The sequence below is a fragment of the Plecotus auritus genome (assembly GCF_963455305.1).
Source record: "Plecotus auritus genome assembly, chromosome: 2".
Taxonomy (NCBI): domain Eukaryota; kingdom Metazoa; phylum Chordata; class Mammalia; order Chiroptera; family Vespertilionidae; genus Plecotus; species Plecotus auritus.
In genome coordinates this window covers 229,351,480-229,370,269 of record NC_137771.1, presented here as the reverse complement: position 1 = coordinate 229,370,269, position 18,790 = coordinate 229,351,480, and positions in this window count along the sequence as shown.

The window sequence follows — 18,790 nt, the reverse complement described above, 5'->3', positions numbered from 1 at the left end:
TACGGATGCTACTGAGAAGCTTCCAGAGAAACTCACCCAGCTGGTCCGCCCAGGCCGCCAGCATCCACGTCCACAACCCTCCGTCTGAGCAATCCCAACCGCATCCTCGAGCACCTGAAAGGAACAGGTCAGACTCTGGAGGCAAGGAAATCGCCCGGAACGTTCCCACAACTTTTTGAAAACCTTCTCCTTGGCTGTCTTTATTGACTTCAGAAGGCTCACGTTTTTGATCAGTAACTTTCCTGCGAGAAAAGTTTGAATTAATCTTAATAAACATCTCATTGCAACGTTGATTCCTTGCATTTAAATTGATTTTTCTTCATCGTTTGTGTGTGTGTGTGTTGGGATGTTGGCAAATGGGCTGATATGGTGGTTGGTTCTATCTGTCACCGGGCTGGGCCCAGGGAGTCCCAGAGAGCTGACAGCACAGGGTTTCTGGGTGTGTCTGTGGGCGCTGGGGTTCGGGAAGGGATTTGCATTTGAGTCAGTGGACTGAGTGAGAAGACGGCCCCCCCCCCCCAGTGTGGGTGGGTATGAGCCGCTCCCCTGAGGGCCGCCTGGGACAGAAGGTAGAGGAAGAACAGCCGTGTTCTCTCTGCTGAGGCGGGACGTCCAGCTCCTCCTGCCTGGACGGCAGTGGCCGGTTCTCAGGTCTTTGGGTTCGGACTGAATCGTGCATTTCACTTCCCTGCTTCCTGGTCTCCCAGGTGGCCGGTCACGGGCCTCGCGGCCCCAGGATGATGTGAGCCCATCCTGTACCGATCCCCACGTGGACAGAGCAGAGGGGGCAGAGCTCCTCCTCTTCTGTTTCTCCGGAGAACTCTGACTCACACAGGTGGGGAGGATGAGAGAGAGAGAGAGAGAGAGGATGAGAGAGGAAGGATGAGAGAGAGAGAGGGTGAGAGAGGATGAGAGAGGAAGGATGAGAGAGAGAGAGAAAGAGAGGGAGAGAGGGAGAGAGAGAGAGAGGGAGGATGAGAGAGAGAGAGGAAGGATGAGAGAGAGAGAAAGAGAGGGAGAGAGGGAGAGAGAGAGAGGGAGGATGAGAGAGAGGGGGGAGGATGAGAGAGAGAGAGAGAGAGGAAGGATGAGAGAGAGAGAGAGAGAGAGAGAGAGAGAGAGAGAAAGGATGAGAGAGAGAGGGAGAGAGAGGAAGGATGAGAGAGAGAGAGAGGGAGAGAGAGAGAGAGAGAGGGAGGGAGGGAGGGAGAGAGGGAGAGAGGGAGGATGAGAGAGAGAGAGAGAGAGAGGAAGAGAGAGAGAGAGAGAAAGGATGGGAGAGAGAGAGGGAGAATGAGAGAGAGAGAGGAAGAGAGAGAGGGAGGGAGAGGAAGGATGGGAGAGAGAGAGGGAGAGAGAGAGGGAGGATGAGAGAGAGAGGGAGAATGAGAGAGAGAGAGGAAGAGAGAGAGAGAGGAAGGATGAGAGAGAGAGAGAGAGAGAGAGAGAGAGAGAGAGAAAGGATGAGAGAGAGAGGGAGAGAGAGGAAGGATGAGAGAGAGAGAGAGGGAGAGAGAGAGAGAGAGAGGGAGGGGAGGAGGGAGAGAGAGGGAGAATGAGAGAGAGAGAGGAAGAGAGAGAGGGAGGGGAGGAGGATGAGAGAGAGAGAGAGGGAGGATGAGAGAGAGGGAGGGAGAGGAAGGATGGGAGGAGAGAGAGGAAGAGAGAGAGAGAGGGAGGGGAGGAGGGAGAGAGAGGGAGAATGAGAGAGAGAGAGGAAGAGAGAGAGGGAGGGGAGGAGGATGAGAGAGAGAGAGAGGGAGGAAGAGAGAGAGGGAGGGAGAGGAAGGATGGGAGAGAGAGAGGGAGAGAGAGAGGGAGGATGAGAGAGAGAGAGGGAGAGAGAGAGGGAGGATGAGAGGGAGAGGAAGGATGGGGGAGAGAGGGAGAGAGAGAGGGAGGATGAGAGAGAGAGGGAGAATGAGAGAGAGAGAGGAAGAGAGAGAGAGAGAGAGAGGAAGGATGAGAGAGAGAGAGAGAGAGAAAGGATGAGAGAGAGAGGGAGAGAGAGGAAGGATGAGAGAGAGAGAGGGAGAGAGAGAGAGAGAGAGGGAGGGAGGGAGAGAGGGAGAGAGGGAGAGAGGGAGGATGTGAGAGAGAGAGAGAGAGAGAGAGAGAGGAAGAGAGAGAGAGAGAAAGGATGGGAGAGAGAGAGGGAGAATGAGAGAGAGAGAGGAAGAGAGAGAGGGAGGGGAGGAGGATGAGAGAGAGAGAGAGAGAGGGAGGATGAGAGAGAGGGAGGGAGAGGAAGGATGGGAGGAGAGAGAGGAAGAGAGAGAGAGAGGGAGGGGAGGAGGGAGAGAGAGGGAGAATGAGAGAGAGAGAGGAAGAGAGAGAGGGAGGGGAGGAGGATGAGAGAGAGAGAGAGGGAGGAAGAGGAAGGATGGGAGAGAGAGAGGGAGAGAGAGAGGGAGGATGAGAGAGAGAGGGAGAATGAGAGAGAGAGAGGAAGAGAGAGAGGGAGGGAGAGGAAGGATGAGAGAGAGAGAGAGAGAGAGGAAGAGAGAGAGGGAGGGAGAGGAAGGATGGGAGGAGAGAGGCCTTGCACACCCTGAGGTGACAGTGATGTGGAAAGACCGGAGCATGACCAGCTCCTGTGGAACGTGCGCTTCCTCTGGTTCTTTCCTCGCTCCCCTGTCTCACCAGCCCAGAGGCCTGGCACCCAGCCCAGCCTCGGTCACGGCCACACCCAGCACCAGCCACACCACAGGGAGCGTGGGGGCCTGGGGGGCCGGCGAATGCTCGCTCTCCCGTTAAACGGTGCTTTGCATCACCTCCTCCCGAGACACGGCTGTGGCGGTCCCTGACGGAGGCGCCGTGAGCCCCCAGGAGGCGTGTGCAGAGGCAGCCGTGCAGCGGTGTCCTGTGGGAGCGGCCAGCTTATGGACACTCGGGAGAAAGGAGAGGGGAGACGGACAGGGCAAGCGTGGCCCCTGGGCAGCTGGCCCAGGAAGCTGCCGTCCACCCCCCAGGCAAGCCCTGGCCCGTCCATTCCCTGCGGATCCCACGGGGGAGGGGAGGGGAGGGGAGGGGAGGGGCAGTGACGGAGGGGGGAGGGAGAGGGGGGCAGTGACGGAGGGGGGAGGGGCAGTGACGGAGGGGGAGGGAGGGGCGGTGCTGGCCTGTCCATCTCGCCTGGGAAAGGATCCTGGGGAGGAGGGCGGAGCCACTGCAGGTGTGTGCAGTCAGACTCGCTCTCTCCTGCTCCGTGGCCCGCACTCACCACACTCACCACCATGTGGGCTTAAGCAGCCACAGGGCCCGTGGCCGGCAGCCCCCCCGCCCCCATCCTGCCCCCCACCATGGGCTGCAGCTGGGAGCACAGGCTACGCCGGTCAGAAGCTGGACCTCAATACGGAGCTGAGCCCGCGGGCGGTGGCCTTGATCCTGGCCCCCCAGCGGGCACAGCTGCACGTCCCCCCAGGGCCAGAGGGCAGAGCTGGGACCCTTAAAGAGACTCCCTCCTGTTACACCAACAGCCACGCCTCCCTCGAGATCCTGGCCCCCCGGGGGCCCTGCAAAGCCCTCTCCCCCGAGGCACCGAGAACGCCCCCCACCCCCGCACGGACAGCAGCGATGTTCATCCTGGTGAAGACTGGCAACTCCCAGCTCCCCACCAGCGATTAGAGGCAAACAAACTGAGGTCTATCCCACAGGAGAACACGCCCCAGCCATGAACACAAACCACTTGGACACAAAGTGCACGCATCTCACCGTCACCACGCATCTCACCGTCACCGTGAGAGCAAATGACACGGTCAAACCCAGCGCGTCCGGGTGAACTCACTTCTGCCAAGTGCGAAGGCGGAGAAGCAGATACAGGGCTTCCCACGCGGACCCGGGCGGGGCGGCGGGAGGGCAGGATGGGGGCGGGAAGGCCGCGTCCCTCTGGGCCCCGTAAGGGTTCTGAGTCCCGGTCTGAGGGCTGGGCCCAGGGCTGGTTGTTTTGTGAACCTTACCCTGTTTCTCCGTGTAATGGTTTATGGTCTTTTCTGTGTGTATTTTCAGTTGCCGTAAAATTTTACGTTAAAAAGTGAAACAGCTCTTGGTTAGTTCATCGTAATCCTCGGAAAACTGGAACGTGGGGACTCGTTACCCCTAAGGCAGTGGTTGGCAAACTCATCAGTCAACAGAGCCAAATATCAACAGGACAACGATGGAAATTTCTTTGGAGAGCCACATTTTTTAAACTTAAACTTCTTCTAACGCCACTTCTTCAACATAGACTCGCCCAGGCCGTGGTATTTTGTGGAAGAGCCACACTCAAGGGGCCGAAGAGCCGCAGGTGGCTCGCGAGCCGCAGTTTGCCGACCACAGCCCTAAGGGAATGGGTGGGCGAATTCGTCAGATTCGTGTGGCCCAATCCTTTCTCCTTCCAGTTCCCGTAAACTCATTATATACAATGTGAGTCATCGAGTGCGGGTCTAACTTGAAATGAGGTTTTTGTTGGCAAAAGCAAACATCTGGACAATGGCCTTTATGTTTTACTAGAGGCCCGGTGCATGAAATTTGTCCTTCAGCCCAGCCTGCACCCTCTCCAATCTAGGACATCCCTCTCACAATCCAGGACTGCTGGCTGCCAACTGCTCACCTGTCTGCCTTCCTGATTGCCCCTAACTGCTTCTGCCTGCCAGCCTGATTACCCCCTAACCACTCCCCTGCCAGCCTGATCGATGCTTAGCTGCTCCCCTGCCAGTCTGATTGCCCCTAACTGCCCTCCCCTGCAGGCCTGGTCACCCCTAACTGCCCTCCCCTGCTAGCCTGATCACCCCTAACTGCCCTCCCCTGCAGGCCTGATCGCCCCCAACTGCTCTCCCCTGCAGGCCTGATCACCCCTAACTGCCCTCCCCTGCAGGCCTGATACCCCCCAACTGCTCTCCCCTGCAGGCCTGATCACCCCCAACTGCTCTCCCCTGCAGGCCTGATCACCCCTAACTGCCCTCCCCTGCAGGCCTGATACCCCCCAACTGCTCTCCCCTGCAGGCCTGATCACCCCCTAACCACTCACTCCCCTGCCAGCCTGATCGTCGCCTAACTGCTCCCCTGCCGGCCCAATTGCCCCCAACTGCCCTCCCCCTGCAGGCTGGTCTCTCCTAACTGCCCTCCCCTGCAGGCCATCTTGTGGTGGCCATCTTGTGTCCACACGGGGGCAGCCATCTTGTGTGTTAGAGTGACGGTCAATTTGCATATTACCTCTTTATTGTATGAGATGTTCTCTCTTCTAACCTGAACGTGTTTTTCACCAGATATAGAATTAGGAATATTTTGACAGTAGGGGAGAAGTCACTTTTTAAACGTGTAGGATGCGTTTCTGGCAACGTCGGCATCAGAGCGAAGTAATCTTCCTTTACGTAATCCATCCAGCCGCTCAGAAGTCCTCTGCCGATCAGGCCCACACACCTGGCTCCCACCGCGGGGGTCTGACCCTCACCCCGTGCCCCCGGCCACGTTCCGGGAACCGGTCCCGGCTCTTCCGTGGAAGCCGCAGACCAGCACCACCTGCCACCGATGCCGTTGGGGCCTCGCTGGGGCCGTGGTGGCCAGGACACACCACCACCACAGGTTGCTGTGGTGGGTAAGGATGCTCTTAACAGATTCAGATAAAACAGAAGATTCAGGGTGCATGCATGAATTCTCATTACTCCTCCGCCAAGGAAACTTTTCCATTAATTTTCAGAGAGTGGAAGGGAGGAGGAGAGAGAGAGAAACATCGATGTGAGAGAGACACGCTGATTGGTTGCCTCCCCCAAGCCCCCCCCCCCCCAACCAGGGCCGGGGATGGAGTCTGCAACCAAGGTACGTGCCCTTGACCGGGATTGAACCTGGGACTCTTCAGTCCACGGGCTGCCGCTCTATCCGAGCCACGCCAGCCAGGGCCACTCATGAATTTTTAAAATCTCAGTAAACGTGCCGAAACCGGTGTGGCTCAGTGGATAGAGCGTCAGCGTGCGGACTGAAAGGTCCCAAGTTCGATTCCGGTCAAGGGCATGTACTTTGGTTGCAGGCACATCCCCAGTGGGAGGTGTGCAGGAGGCAGCCGATCGATGTTTCTCTCTCATCGATGTTTCTAACTCTCTCTCCCTCTCCCTTCCTCTCTGTAAAAAATCAATAAAATATATTTTTTAAAAAAATAAATAAATAAAATAAAATAAAATCTCAGTAAACGAGAACCAGAAAATAATCTCCATAATTTGATAAATGAACTGAAACGGAGAATAATTCCCACCTGCGGGTAGGAACGAGATGCGGAGCCACCACGCGGCGTTGACGTCCAGCCATGCACGGACGCCACCCCCAAATGAGACCCGCGTGCTGGGGGCTCGGGCGGGCGGGCGGGGCCGGAGTAAGAAACAGTGGGAGACAAACTGGACGTGAAAAGGCTCCTCTTCACACGGAAGCACAGAGCTGACACCTGCTCGCATGCGAAAGAGAGCGGTCACAGGCCTGCGTGTGGCCGGCTCCCCGGCGAGGCACCCGTTCAGGTGACTTATCAACCCACAGATTTACTCACCGGCGAAGGGTTCTCATTTTGAGTTCTAGAATAAGCCGCGACTTGGTAAAACGCTCTCTTTTTTTCTAACTGGACACGGCGTTCTCACCTTGCCACAGGGTCCCAGCTCCCTCTGAACCCTTTTTCTTCCTACGGACCAGAGTCGGCCGTCGCAATGACACGGATTCGTGTATGGAATTAGACGTGGCTGTCTTGGGGTTTTCTTTTTTTATAAATATGTCCTTATTCATCTCAGAGCGGAAGGGAGAGGGAAACATCCATGATGAGAGAGAATCATGGATCGGCGGCCTCCTGCACGCCCCACACGGGGGAGGGAGCCCGCAACCCGGGCCTGTGCCCTTGACTGGGAATCGAACCCGGGACCCTCAGTCCGCAGGTCGCTCTCTCCGCTGAGCATAACCAGCCAGGGCTGAGCACTTGCTCTCCCATCCCTCCCACAGTCACACGCACTCACAGCTGTGCGTAGGGCCACGCTCACTCACTGAGAAGCAAGAGCGTCCTTCCTAAGGGTCTCGAAAACGACGGAGGGGCCTGGGGAACGCAGGGAGCTCAGCGCTCACCTCCTCCCATGACCACGCCGAAGCCACAGCTGAACTGACAGCCGCCCTCCAGACCCTCCCGAGACCCAGCTCAACAGAAGCCGTAACCTAACCACTCCCCTGCCAGCCTGTTTGTCCCCAACTGCCCTTCCCTGCAGGCCTGGTCACCCCTAACTGCCCTCCCCTGCTGGCCTGATCGCCCCCAACTGCCCTCCCTTGCAGGCCTGGTCCCTCCCAACTGCCCTCCCCTGCTGGCCATCTTGTGGAGGCCATCTTGTGTCCACATGGGGGCAGCCATCTTGTGTGTTGGAGTGATGGTCAATTTGCATATTACTCTTATATTAGATAGGATTGTTTCTTAGTGTATAAGGTGGGGGACGGATTGTAAAACTTTCACTGAAATGGTTACGATGGGATTAAACTGTTCAACAGAAAATGACCTGGACCACATGTTTTGTGCTGTTTCGTTCAATTCCTGGTATATAATTGGAAACAGTAACTGTGCGACTTCGGTAGGAAATGGCGAGGCTGCCGCCCGGGACCCGCTTCCCTCGCTGACATGTGCGTCCGCCCTCGACTTCCTCCATGAGAGGAGCAGCGTCGCGGCGCATCAGCGGCAAAGCCTATTGTTTATTGTGGCGTTTTCACGGCTGCGGGACAGAAGGAAGAGAATCTGGTAAATCTGCTACCGCTTATGGGCTACGAATCTTATCTTCTTCCACTTAAAATGGGAGCGCTTATTATTGCTGTTGTTTATTTTCAAAGGAATAATGTGCTAATGTACGGAGGGTGGGTGGGTTGATCTAAATTGGTGGTGAACATGACTACCGCACAGAAGGGCAGGGTGGGTGGGTTGATCTAAATTGGTGGTGAACATGACTACCGCACAGAAGAGCAGGTGTGACCGACACCCCTGTAACGGGAAGCGAGGGCGTCGTGTACTCGTTCTATGTACTCGTTCTAATGAACTGCCATTGCTCAGAATTTCAAAGGACCGTATCTCCGGTCCCATCGGTTGGACCACCTCAGGTGGTAACCAATGGTCTCATTTCTGTAGAATTCATTTCCAGAGGTGCTGGGTTGTCCTGTTGCATTTAATTTTAAGCAGCGTGCGAAATTACCCAGCAGACTCGGAACTATAAGAAAGGAAACACTCAGGCAGTACAGCCGTGTTGCTCGGCGGCCACCCTCCGCTGTATCGCAGAAATTCTAGCTCTGTTTTCCCAGGTGGGAGGGCCCCAGGTCAGGTGCAGGGGCCGCTAAGGGACTTTCTGTGGCGCGTCAGCGAGATGATGGATGTGGGTTACGAAAGATGAGGCTACACGGTTGCCCTTGAGTACAATGAACACACACACGATGTCTGTGTTTACTTGGTGGAAAAGAAAACCAAAATAACCCTGAGTAATTCCTAAGCATTGAAAGTAAAATCCTGTGGGACAGGTGCTCCGTGGCACACTGTGCAGCTGTGAAAAGGGGGAGCTCTTGCCCTTGCCCTTGGGGACAGCACGGAGGGACCTGGAGAGCATGATGCTCGTGGAATAAGCCAAAGCGAGGCAGACACAGATCACATGACCTCGCTCACCTGTGGGTCTGATGAACAAAACAAACTGGCCAACAAAATGAGACCCGCAGCCGGAGGCATGGACCAGACTGACACCTCGATGTGGGATGGGGACGGGAGGGATAAGGCAGAGCCCTTACGTCCTTATAGGCACAGCCCATGGACCAGACTGACACACCTCGATGTGGGGATGGGGACGAGAAGAGATAAGGCAGAGCCCTTATATACTTACTAGAGGCCCGGTACATGAAAATTCATGCACTGGAGGGGGCGTCCCTCAGCCCAGCCTGCCCTCTCTCACAGTCTGGGAGCCCTCAGGGGCATGAGGTGACCCAACAATCAAGGGAAGGCGATGCCCCCATCACACCTCTGCTGCTGCCACTGCCAGCAATGCAAGCCTCGGATGGCCCTGGGTACCTGAGCCTCGGGTGGCCCTGGGCGGCTGGGCAGCCGACATCCAAGGCTTGCCTGCGACTCATGCCGGCCCTGGGCAGCTGGGGGGCTGAGGGGACTGGGGGAGTCTGGAGGCAGGCACGCGGCAAGGCCGGGCCCACCTGGGGGCAGGCCCAGCGGTACCACACACCTGCTGCCCCAGCAGGGCTGAGAGAACTGGGCGCCGCCATCTTGTGGCTGTGGGCGCCACCATCTTTGAGGGCATGGCAGTCAATTAGCATATTCCCTCCTTATTGGCTGTGGGCGCTGCCATCTTTGAGGGAGGGGCAGTCAATTAGCATATTCCCTTCTTACTGGCTGTGGGCACCGCCATCTTCACAACGACATGAGGGTCAATTAGCATATTCCCTCTTTATTAGATAGGATAGGCACAGCCCATGAACATGGGCCATAGTGGGGTGAAGACCTAGGGACTGGGGGGAGGGGAGAAAGGGAGAGAAAATGAGAGATATCTGTAATACTATCGACAATAAAATACACATATTTTTTTAAAGAAATGGAAAGTCCCATCACGCTATAGAGCCCTCCACGTCCCTGGATTGTCCACATTGTGGAGGAGGCAATGCCTGGCGTTCGGGGCCCGCAGCCGTCCCCCTGCCTCCACAGGTTCCCACGAGAGACGCGGAAACAGAAACAGGACAATCAGATCCCCAAGTCCCAGGCTGGGCCCCTCGGAAGCGGCGAAGACGATGCACTAAACGTGACGCCACATGACAAGGGGGTTGCTTGGCAACTACAACACACACCCCTTTCCATGCACTATCCCCTGTGCCGACCACTGCATCCCTTCTCATCGCCATGACGATGGGCCTGGGTCAGAGTTCACCCCTCTTTTTATGGGATGGAAACAGGTTTTCTGAGGTTCAGGCGCCTTCTGACGCCTGCACAGCTGGTACATGGGGACCAAAGGAATCTGTGTGGCCCCCACCTGGCTGTGTAAGTGGGACTCCCCTCCCCGCACAGGCTCATCCTAGTCTCACCCCCACCTGCTCCCAGCCCCCAGGAGCCCCTGGCATCCAGGCTGAGGCCAATACAGAGGAAACCAGACGTGTTAGGGAGCAAGGCCTTGTACCAAGAAACTGCTGGTTGTGCCCCATTCAGTATAACCCAATGGTGCAGCCCTGTGCTCGCACCAACAGCCATGGAGCAGGGACAGGAAGAACAGTCAGAAGTCACATTTGCAAAAAGCTCAGAAGAAAGTCTGCTGTCTCGGGACGTGATGGAGCTCACGGTCCACGGAGGCTGGCAGCGTCTGCATCAGGTTTCTGGGGGCCAATAGCAGCTCTTCACTTTGGGGTGAGAGTCACAAACAGGGAGATGCCACCTGGACTTGGAGGGACCGTTCCAAAGGCCCAGCAAGGTCTGCAGGGGGGGGTGGGGGGTGGTAGCGGCAGGAGGCCCTGCAGACAAGTGGCTAGTAGCCCAGCCATAGCCGCAGCCATAGCGGGATGCGTATCCACAGCCAGAACCACAGCCAGAGCCAGACAACAGTGTGGTGAGGGCCAGAAGAAAAGGGGTGGGGGAGTGGGGGGGAAGGGGGAGGGGCAAAGGTGGAGAAATGGGGACAGAAAGAGACTTTGTGGGGTGATGGGTGCACGATGCCGTGTGCAGATGGTGTCTTGTTGCTTTACACTTGAAAACCATGTGGTTGTGTTAACCAGGGTCACCCCAATACACTCAATAAAATAACTTCTAAAAAACACGTATGAGCCGTCACCCCCAGCAACCTACGCCCGTCCGTGGCCGAGGCAGAGAAAAGCACGGAGCGCTCAAGGCTTGTCTCCCTTGGAAGGAACCGTCCTTTATAAACAATCAAGCAGAGAATCGGTTGCTGGAACTTCATGTCCCACAAAAGAGAATCTCCCACAAGTGGACTTCTCCCATCTCTCTTCCCTTCACTCCGCTCCTCTGTGTTACCTTCAGAGGAGACCACGTGATGCCACGCACGGGAACCCGTGTCCTCCGGCCTGTGTGGGATGATGGTACCCGGCTGCGGATCCAGCTCATCGTTGGAGCCATGTTTTCAGGTGGAACCGCTCTGGGCAGCACCAAGGGTTGGTTTACAAGGTTTTCCCTCTGAGGACTCGCCGACCTGCAGAAAACAGGTGAACGGGGACTCACCATGCACTCTTGTGGCTACACAGCTGAGGCGATCACAGAAACAAGCCTACGCGAGCATCCTTCTTCTATATCTTCTGCCTCCAACAGGTTTGGCAGGGAAGGCTAATCATCCAGGTTCCTATCAGCTTCAGCCTTGTTCTCCCCAAACACTGGCTTAGCCTGCGGGGTTGAAGTTGGAAACGGAAGTCCGGAGGCTGCTGTTGAAGCTTGTAGGGAGCGCCTGGGAAGGCTCATGAGCATTTCTTTAATTATTGTCGGCTGAGTCCAGTGGCGTTGGCAGAACCACGTCCTGGGGACATACCGTGCCAGAGGCTGGTATGTTGTCAGCCTGACCCTTAGCTCAGATGCCAGGGGGTGGGTTTCATGATCTAAGTTCAGCCAGGCGCAAGGAATGGATGCAATTATCCGGGATCAGCCAGGAGTGACAGCTACACAGAAGCCACAAAAATGAAGAATTACAGCTTGAGCTTTAACCATGATTTCACATAATTCCTTTGTCTTAAACTCTAGTAAAACTTCCTGGAATTATAGTGTATAAAATAAACACACTGCACCGGCTCTGAGTCACTGTCTCTCCATCAGAGGGCCAGCTATCCCACCCGGTCCCAGCGTTTCCCCTCTGTCTCTGTGTCTGTCTCTTTCTTTCATTTTCTCAAATCCCAGCCACCCCTACTTAGGATTCGTGGTCTGCTCTCTAGCCGCGCTGGATGCGGTCCAAGAGAGAATACTTATAGAAGCTCAGTCTAGCTGTCCCGCACTTTAGAATATTTGGAAAGGTCTTCAGACCCGAACCTTAGATCTCTGCTACCCCAGCCTCCCATCCCTTATGAACGAGCTCATCGTAGGGGCTCTGATGGCGTGAGATCGGGAAAGAGATGCAGACGCTGACGCTCAGGACCCAGAGGGGACAGGACACGCTCAGAAGGCTTTAAGCTTAATTTAGGGAAATCAGTGTTGATCTCTAACCTATTCAAGGACCAAAATTGCCCAAAGGAAATCCATGAACCCCAGAGGCTTAGTAGTTCATTTTGTTTCTACCTAATTGGATGGTGTACTAGTTAGGGTTCTCTAAAGAAACAGAACCAGTAAGAAACAGGTAGATTGATAGATGACAGATAGATGATGATAGATAGATAGATAGATAGATAGATAGATAGATAGATAACAGATAGATGATAGGTACATAGACAGATAGATGATAGATAGATAGATAGATAGATAGATAGATAGATAGATAGATAGATATAGATAGATAGATAGATAGATGATAGATAGATAGATAACAGATAGATGATAGGTACATAGATAGATGATGATAGATAGATAGATGATAGATAGATAGATAGATAGATAGATAGATAGATGATAGATAGATGACAGATAGGTAGATAATAGATAGGTAGATAAATAATAAATAAAATATAATAGATATATACGATATACTAGAAGATGTATGAGAGATGGTTTTAAGGACTTGAATTCTAGAATTTGGGGGTCTGTTGAAACCAAAATGTGCCCAGCAGGCTGGGAGCCACAGGGCAGAGTTGACCTTGCAGTCCCCTTCCGTACGGTCACGTCACCTACAAAAATCGACCCTGAGTGCCGTTCATATCTCTTCATGGATCCAAGTACTCGCAGCACCTGACCCCTCTATGGCCAAGTTTCAGGGGCTACCAGGCTTGCCTCTTCTAAAACCTAGATCACCCGGCTCACTCCCGGGGTCATTCACACGTCTTCACGGTGTGGACCATCCGAAACCACAGGGCCCTGGGCCCGCATCCTGGCTTCACCGCCGACACGCTGCACCAACGGAAGACGTGTCCTTCAGCTGACTAAGCATCAGCTGAACACGAGATAGCAGTGCACACTCCGTGCATTCATTCCGCTTCTACTCGCTGAGCATGAACGAAGAAAGCAAATACAGCCAAACCCGGAGAGGGTTAATCACCCTGATGCCAACCACCGAGAACACGTTGGAGCATTTTGGACAACAGCTTGTTACTCAGAACACTCGCCAGTTCCCTGCGCTTGGCACTGAAACATGCGCTCCATTCTGTAATTGTGGGTAGCGCCCACGCGGGCCTATAAAACTTTTGCCTTGAAAGCCTTCTATGGTTTCAGCACGGAAAACCATTGAGGTTCTCCTTCCGAAGGCTGGTGCCAGCGAAAGATTTGCATCACAGACAACCTGATTCTGTCGGAGAGAATGGCTGTGTTTAAGTACATTCAGGATTTTAAGTCTTGTAACTGGCGATTTCAGTGAGTATAAATGTTGGTTGCAAAACATCTCTCACTAATTACAGGGGACGCGTCTCGGAGAGTCGTATGAATAGACGTATGAATTCACCTCTTAAAGCTCTGATGCTGCTCCCCTGGGCCACCTCCCAGGCAGCAGAGACATTCACCCCGAGTTTCCTACACTGGCTCACGCCGTGCAAGTGGCCTTTGAAACGATTGTTCAACCTGGCGCCCCACGATCTTGGGAAGATAGCTCATCCACACGTTCACGTGGGGAAACTGGGACCGAGGGAGTGGTTATGTTACTGCACCGACATGGCAGACCCAAGCGGCCCACGCCATGCCATCCTGGGCAGTTCTCCTGGCAGCCCACCACTCACCCGTCCTCCAATAGTTACGGCACCGAGACGCCGTGCTTCCTGGCGCCTGAACCGTTATCCCCAGTCGTCCTGGGACAAGCGGGTCTGTGTCCCTCGGAGAACTGGAATAGACCGTCATCCCACCTTGGCCACGCGCGCTTCGGCGCAGGCTTGGCTCCATCCGCTCCTGCCCCTGCTCTGGGACCACGGTGGGCGCTGGTCCCCAGAAACCCAGAAGCACCGAGTCTAACAGCAGGGAGTTCACCTCAAAGTGCCCCCCAAGCCAATGCGCCCTCCCCCCCCCCACCCCCCCATCTCTGCCACAGAACCAGGCATGACTTTCTCTGGCTTTCCGGCCACGTCACCCGTATCCAGGTTGCCTCACCTCACTTTACACTACTCTTTCCCTGCAGAATTCTGACATTTCAGAGTCCACGCGGATGATAGGGATCCGCTCATTGACCCGGGTCCTGAAGGCACAACTTGACTCCGACGTTTACGGGAAGTCGAGATCCACACTCGGGAACAATCCGGACAAGGACGCCCCGGAGACGGCCGATTCCACTCACGCCCCTCCTCCCATCAGCAAAGTTCTAAACTCTCCACATGGGGTCTGGTTCTCTTCAATGGGAACACGAAGTAGAACAAACCCAATTCTCTGCCACAAAAGGAAGGTTTTGAAATACATGAAGCGACACACGTGTAAAGAGGTCATGGTAGAGTGTGTAGAGAGAGACTCATACATGTGTTAAAAACAACACGCCATCAATGGGCACCACCTATCGTTGGCACAGGATGGGCGATTTCACAGGTGCTGTTGGAGAAACCGGCTCAACAGAGTGACCACGAAGCTGGAACCCCACCTAGAAAGATGGGCTCCGTGGGAATTAATGGTCTAAATGTAAAATGCAAAACTTTAAAATTAACTACAGAAAACGTGAGGTATCTTTGACATAGAAGTAAAGGACGTCTTCTTAAGCAAAACTGCAAAATCACAAATCCTAGGGCTAACAGTTTTGTTCTATTGTGCACACAAGGACAGAGGTGAACAAACGACAGTTTGGAAGCTGGTATCGGCAATGTCTAGGAATGACATGGGAATCATATCAAGAATAGCCCGTGAGACCCTACCTATCGATAAGAAAAGGACAGAAACCCCAATGGGAAAAAAATGGGTTGAGGAAAGGGAAGAGAAAACAAGTTGAAGACGTATTTGAAGAAATGGAAACTATTTCAGTTCCAACCCGCTTGGAACATCTGTGGGATGAAACGAGATGTTTGCATATAGAACCGCATAAATCACAAGATCGCACGAAAGTGGAAATAAAAAGAATAAAAAATGTTGAGCAAATAAAAATAGGTTGAGAAAAAAAAACGTAAAAAAAAACAAAGCAGCCAAAACCGGTTTGGCTCAGTGGATAGAGCGTCGGCCTGCGGACTGAAGGGTCCCGGGTTCGATTCCGGTCAAGGGCATGTACCTTGATTGCGGGCACATCCCCAGTGGGAGGTGTGCAGGAGGCAGCTGATCAATGTTTCTCTCTCATCGATGTTTCTAACTCTCTATCCCTCTTCCTTCCTCTCTGTAAAAAATCAATAAAATATATTTAAAAAAAAAACAACAACACAAAGCAGAGAAGAGCCTTGTGGGGACAAATGACGACGCGGCTCACACGGGGCGGCTGTGTCAGCCCTCTGCCTGGGAGACACAGGTTGGGGCAGACTCAGCCGCCAGACTCCAAGGGCGACGGAGACACGTCCGCTCACCGGGTTCGCTCCCACCGCCTCTCCTGCTTTTCCCAGGACGTCCAAGGCCTGTGGGTTTGGGCAACGTGTTGGCTGACGGACGCAACCCCGTCTACCTCTTCTTCTTCTTCGCCCGCCTTCCGCGGAGAGCGGCCACGGGACACAGTCGTGGCCATGAAAAGGCCAAGTGTCTTTAAAAGGGCCACTGGTGCCCTTACTCCCGGCTCCCTGGACCATCCCAGGACATGGGTTACGTGCGGCATCCACGTGGACGCGGAAAGTGTGACACTCACACGGCAGGAGGGGGACCTGGAGGAGAGAAGGGGCCCTGTCCCCGCGGGTCCCCTTGACCAGTCGCACCCTTCCTCTGCTGGCTCTGGGATTTCTTGTTCACCGGTTTCAAAAAACGCTCAAGTTAAGCCCGGCCGGCGTGGCTCAGTGGTTGAGCGTTGACCTGTGAACCAGGAGGTCACGGTTTGATTCCCGGTCAGGGTACATGCCCAGGTTTGAGGCTCCATCCCATGTGGGGCGTGCAGGAGGCAGCTGATCCATGATTCTCTCTCATCATGGATGTTTCCCTCTCTCCCTCTCCTTTCCTCTCTGAAAGCAATAAAAATATTTTTAAATGCTCAAGTTAATATTGTTGCCCCTTCATTACTGAGACTCAAGCCAATCACTCCATCCTGGACGGTACACGACCCTATCACTGACCCCCTGTCCAAATCCTTTATCCACGTGAGATACAACATGTTGGCTGTCATGTGTTTGTGCTTAGATGCAGTGTGATGAATGAACATGCAATGAATTAATAAATATGCAAAGGAACCAGCATTTGAACTCAACCAACAAAACCTCATGACGTATCCTAAGTCTCACCCCCACCTGCTCACAGCCCCCAGGAGCCCCCGGCATCCAGGCTGAGGCCAATACAGAGGAAACCAGACGTGTTAGGGAGCAAGGCCTTGTATTAAGAAACTGCCGGTTGTGCCCCATTCAGTATAACCCAATGGTGCAGCCCTGTGCTTGCACCAACAGCCATGGAGCAGGGACAGGAAGAACAGTCAGACGTCACATTTGCAAAAAGCTCGGAAGAAGGTCTGCTGTCTCGGGACGTGATGGAGCTCATGGTCCACGGAGGCTGGCAGCGTCTGCGTCAGGTTTCTGGCGGCCAATAGCCGCTCCTCACTTTGGGGTGAGAGTCACAAACAGGGAGGTGCCACCTGGACTTGGAGGGACCGTTCCAGAGGCCCAGCATGGTCTGCAGGGCGGGGGTAGCGGCAGGTGGCCCTGCAGACAAGTGGCTAGTGGCCCAGCTGTAACCGTATGCACAGCCAGAGCCATATCCACAGCCAGAGCTATATCCACAGCCAGAGCCATATCCACAGCCAGAGCCATATCCATAGCCAGAGCCATATCCACAGCCAGAGCCTCAGCTGCAGCCAGAGCCATACCCACAGCCAGAGCCATATCCACAGCCAGAGCCATATCCGCAGCCAGAGCCATACCCACAGCCAGAGCCTCAGCTGCAGCCAGAGCCATACCCACAGCCAGAGCCATATCCACAGCCAGAGCCATATCCACAGCCAGAGCCATATCCACAGCCAGAGCCTCAGCTGCAGCCAGAGCCATATCCACAGCCAGAGCCTCAGCTGCAGCCAGAGCCATATCCACAGCCAGAGCCTCAGCTGCAGCCAGAGCCATATCCACAGCCAGAGCCTCAGCTGCAGCCAGAGCAATATCCACAGCCAGAGCCATATCCACAGTCAGAGCCATACCCACAGCCAGAGCCTCAGCCAGAGCCATATCCGCAGCCAGAGCCATATCCACAGCCAGAGCCATACCCACAGCCAGAGCCTCAGCCAGAGCCATATCCGCAGCCAGAGCCATATCCACAGCCAGAGCCTCAGCCGCAGCCAGAGCCATATCCACAGCCAGAGCCTCAGCTGCAGCCAGAGCCATATCCACAGCCAGAGCCATATCCACAGCCAGAGCCGTAGCCACAGCCAGAGCCATATCCACAGCCAGAGCCATACCCACAGCCAGAGCCTCAGCCAGAGCCATATCCACAGCCAGAGCCATATCCGCAGCCAGAGCCATATCCACAGCCAGAGCCATATCCACAGCCAGAGCCTCAGCTGCAGCCAGAGCCATATCCACAGCCAGAGCCATATCCGCAGCCAGAGCCATATCCGCAGCCAGAGCCATATCCACAGCCAGAGCCATATCCGCAGCCAGAGCCATATCCACAGCCAGAGCCATATCAGCAGCCAGAGCCATATCCACAGCCAGAGCCATATCCACAGCCAGAGCCATATCCGCAGCCAGAGCCATACCCGCAGCCAGAGCCATATCCACAGCCAGAGCCATATCCACAGCCAGAGCCTCAGCCGCAGCCAGAGCCGCAGCCGCAGCCGCAGCCCCGCAGGAGTTCCCGCAGTAGCTGCCGCCCATGGAGTGAGGGGGGTTCAGGCGAGGTGCCCGGGGTGTGGCTGAAGTCTGCGTGTCAACACTCTCCCAGGACCTGTATGTCCCTCCCGGGCGGCGGCTGCCCCCGCACGTGCTCTCCTCCCTCCTTCACAAGTGTTTGCCCACGGGGAGCCCATCCCGTGCCGGCGGCCTCGCTGGGAAGCCGTGGCTTATGGCTGCTCCCCTGGACGTTTCTCAGCCCTCGAGCAACATCAGGACACACGGCCAAGCACACGCGTGCGCGACCATCCCTGTATCTCCTGTAACTGCGCGCAGAGCCCACGACATAGCACCTCGCCGCGATACGTTGGGCCTGTAACTATGTTTACCACTTTGCTCTCTCCGCGTCGGAGCCATTACCCATTCAACTCCAAGTTCTGCTGTTAACATCCTCTTTACCGCCGTCATCATCTCCATGGTCGGGTCATCTGGTTGTTTTTCTCCTTTCCTAATGTTTCGGGAAGGTTCTCCCCCTAATCTCTCCTGAAGCACCTTCCCGGGCGTGGGACCAGGAGTTAGGACTCCAACACGTTTGTGTACAATCGCACGAGTGGCCTCTTTCTCTCCGAAGGAAGAGTTGTCCCGCCCCTACTTTTCTAGCCCAATAATGACATTCCCTCCTCTGGGGAGAAATGTGCGTTAACTCCTCATGGTAAATTGTATAAGTGCATTATTGATCATTTAGATGAAAAGGCCCATCTTTTCCCAGAATCGCAATGGAGAGTGAGGAGAAGGCCGGGTTCGAGTGCGGCCCTGCTCAGATCCGCTTCTCACACGGCCGTGCGTGGGGTCCCCCGGG